This window comes from Phragmites australis, chromosome 23 (genome assembly GCF_958298935.1).
Source record: "Phragmites australis chromosome 23, lpPhrAust1.1, whole genome shotgun sequence".
Classification (NCBI taxonomy): Eukaryota; Viridiplantae; Streptophyta; class Magnoliopsida; order Poales; family Poaceae; genus Phragmites; species Phragmites australis.
In genome coordinates, this window is record NC_084943.1 from 23,194,005 (window position 1) to 23,198,374 (window position 4,370).

Sequence of the window (4,370 nt, forward strand, 5' to 3'; positions counted from 1 at the left end):
TCCTGCCACATCATCCACGCCGTTGGCGATCACACCATCATCCGCGACGTGGTGCTGCTCATTGTCATTTTGGCCGCCACAACGGTCCTACATGAGTAGCAACACTAGCGACAGCTTTGCCTGCCGTCTGGCCACCGCCATCACCGCCACCGGCCTCGCTGCCGCCCTTTTCTTTTGGACACCTATAACACCGACCACCGGCATGAGATCCTTTACGGTGGTGGATACCACCATGAGGGCGATTGGCTCCAGACCACCACCCACTATCGCAGCCCGCCGAGGTGTTGTCTCTCTCTTCAAAAGTCTGACGGTGGTGGTGTCCTTAGTGGCCTTCATCGACTCCTTCAATAGACGACACCGTACACACCACTCCAGTGGATACTATCCAGCCTTCACCAACACCCACTACTCCCTCCTCCGAGACGGTAGCACTGGTTCCGGTGCCCTCTGATGTGACGATCACCTACCATAACTGGATCTTCAGGATCTGTCGCAACAGGAGACTCCTTGGAGTCATGGCGGACTATGGCCACGCTTCTTCTTCTCGTGGTATTGACCTCAACATGCCGACCGGGTCATCTTCATTCACATTGGCCTTCATCAACTCCAGTCTCGATGTCAAGGAGGCGCTCTCCGATGAGTCCTCTAACTTGGCCTTCAACGTCGCCGCATCGTCCACCTTCCCATTTGGCACTGATGGTGGCAACCCGACCTTGACCACCAATGCGATCGTCGAATCAGCTAACGGCGACACCAAGGCTGCCCCTTGTGCTCCAAACCCATCACATCCTCCGTCACTTCGCAATAGTGGCGGCCAACCACTGTCCGGGTCTTCGCCCGGGGTCGTGGGCTCCCACGGCGCTCGGCTTTCCCTCTGAAAGCGCCTAAGCGTGCCTGGGTGCGCGCGCATGCTTGGGGAAGGGGGCTTTCGAGCCCCTTCATGCGTGCATGTATGGGGAGGGGGTGGCGCACCCCAACGCCAACGACTCACCGGTGACAACCCGATCTCCTGTGTCCGGCTGCGGCTCGGCGCGGTGGCTCCCAGCGCACGGGGTGATAGCACCAGAAAGCGTGGCTCGGCCCGCCGGCTCTCTGGTGGTGCGACATCCATTCCAGCACACACCGGTGGTGGCCCTTTAACGACGGCGGCTTCAATGGGGCGGTTGGTTAGGGTTGGAAACCCTAATCATTGGCTTCTCCTCTCTTTTTATACGATGTGGGGATGGGAGGAGCCATGTTGGGCCTTGGGCCGAAAGTCCTAACAGGTCGGAGCCCAAGTTGTCTCGATCCACAGGCCAAGAACTCCAGTGGAATGGCTATTTTTCAAAAATAAACTGTCGGTGACACAGGAACCAGGGGTCCCCGAGTCCCGAGGCTAGGTCAGCAAGTTGCCACGTGGCGCCCTCCCGCGGGGATTATCTCCCCGAGGTGCGAGAAGACTAAGTCCCGGGAGAGGGTGCTCGGGGCCATGAACAGTGCTCCCCGAGTATCCGAGTTCCCCGATAACCCGAGAAGACCAAGTGCCGAGAAGAGAGTGCTCGGGGCTGCGAACAGTGGCCCACAGGCACTCGAGTCCCCCGACGATATGAAAAGCCAAGTACCGGGAAGAGGGTTCTCGGGGCTGCGAACAGTGGCCCCTGAGCACCTAAGTTCCCTGAGGACCTAAGGAAAGTCAGTTCCGGGAGAGAGTGCTCGGGGCCGTGAACAGTGGCCCCTGAGCACTCGGTTCCCCGAGGACCCGAACAGCCAGTCCGGGAGAGAGTGCTCGGGGCTGTGAATAGTGGCCTCCTGGGCACTCGGTTCCCTGAGGACAAAGAAAGGGCATATACGGGAGAGAGTGCTCGGGGTAATGAACAGTGGCCCCCGAGCACTCGGTTCCCCGAGGGCCTAAGAAGTCCTTCGCCGGTGGCCCCCACAGAGGCCCAACGGCGAGGTGTCAGATGGTGAGAGGCCCGATGCTGCATTTAAGAGGGCGCGTGGCCTGTCACCTCCAACTGCTCCCCCACACTTGCTGTCAGTCCCTGTCACAGCCTGGCAGGGAGGCATGGGGGACATTTAATGCATGGGTCCCATCGCAGGACATCCGGCGCGCCTCGGGATAACATCGTGAAGCCCAAGGCACCCCACTGCCGCCCTACTGTGTCAGGCCTGCTCTGACCGTGCGGGCACGCTGGGCTGCTCGGTGGCTGCCCAGTGGGCCCTCCCCGCGACGCCCGTTGAAGAACGACATGATGACTTATAAGACTAGACGGGGCGCATTTTCAACTCTCCCCATCACCTCGCGCAGCAGCCCATGATGGTTGCTTTCCATTTATGACGCCTTAAAACTCATACCCTCCCTTTCTAGGCATGCTACCGCCTCGGCGGGTATTTAAGCCGGGAGGGCACCCTGGAGAAGAAGAGGACGAGTGGAGCCGAGATAGCAGTAAAGACAAGCACAGAAGCTCAGATCACCGAAGAACAAGGAGCCCGAAGCTCTAGACTAGACAAATATTCTTGTAACCCATCAAGCACTCAGAGAGACTCTCAGAGCATTTATAGCATACACATAGGAGTAGGGTGTTACGCTCAGTGCGGCCCGAACCTGTCTAAAAACCTCCTGAGCATTTACTACTTCCTGCATCCGATCATTTCATTCCACCTGTATCACATTTACATCCATTTATTTCACCCGCAAAACGGATTCAGAATCATCCCCCCGGCCGAATCTCAAAAGGGGTCCATCCGGATCCCTGCTTGAGGAGTTCACCTTCCGACATAAACCCTTCAGGTTTCTTTATAATTATAGCCACGTTCAATATTTGTTGTTTTACAATATTTTCACTTTATGTTTTAACCCTTATCTTTAACTATAATTGTGTTCATTGCTGTTTAATATTGTAAATTAATGTTTCAGACCCTGTTTTATCTAAAAATTGCTATGTCACATGTGTTTGCCCTTGAGCATTTCCTATGACATACCATTATGTTTACAACTTTGTCATTTTTTTGCAATTGAAATTCTATTTCTTGCAAAAATCACTTATTAATTCAAGCAGAATTAAATAAAGCAAAATAAGTGATTACCTCGTCAACTTGATATAACACAAAGTTCTAAATCTTTGCATATTGACCATACACAAGGTAGTACCCTAGTACTACTAAGGGATCTACACTATATCTAACACATAGTGACTATCCTTAACGTGCGTACCCAATATCAAATTTGGAACAAAGATCTACACCTTTTTGGTGATTACCTTGAAAGTGTTAGCACATATTTGCATAACACAAGACAGTGGGGGTTTTACTGCATAGTTACAAATTATGCCCCACTACTGAGAGGTCTACACCAATTAGGTGACTACCTTCAAGGTGTTCGCAACATAATTTGAGGTCTATACTATGTAATTCAAGTCTTAACTTGACTTTACAAATTTTGTATTATTACAACATTACCATGATTCTTCAATTACCCAAAGTGTAAATTCATTCAATCATTGGTCATTTTTTAGGAAAAAATGTCCAACATCGAATTCGACATACTCGAGTTAGATGGAAAAAACTATCTTACTTGGGCAATGGACATGAAGATAAGTCTATTGTCCAGAGGACTTATAACAGCGATTAATCCTCCTCGTGAAGGAGATCCGCCACTTCTAGATCAAATCAAGTATGGGGCTTTATACTTTATAAGGCACCATATACATTCAAATTTAAAATTTGAATACTTGATGGATAAGAGTTCATATGATCTATGAAACTCGCTCAAAGAGCGATATGCACAGCAAAAGACAGTCATACTGCTTGAAGCTCAACGCGAGTGGTCCAACATTCACCTCCAAGACTTTAAGTTAATTGGAGAATACAACTATAATGTTCACAAGATCTACGCTAGGTTATTATTTTGTGACAAAGCTCCCTCAGATGCGAAGAAAATTGAAAAAACTTTTTCTACAATGCTTCCTGCTCATAGGATATTGCAACAATAATACCGTGCTAGGAATTACCAGCATTATTCTAAATTAATTCACACTTAACTTCATGCTAAAAAGCATGATAAACTTCTTTTCAAGAATCATCACCAATACCTTACATGCACTTCTCCTTTACCTAAAGGTAACTCTAATATTCAGAATACCAGGAAGTTCGATGGCAACAAATATCGTCTCAATAACTTCAAAGGCAAGAAGAAGCGCAATAAGAAGCAGAAATTTCATAAACCCAACAAGGGGAAGGACATTTCCAAGAACAACAAAGATAAATATGATATTTGTCATAAGTGTGGTTGCTACAACCATACAACTAAGAAATATCGCACCCCAAGACACTTGATTGATCTCTATCTCAAGTCCGTTGGACGAAGCTGGCCAGCTCAAGGCGAAAGATTT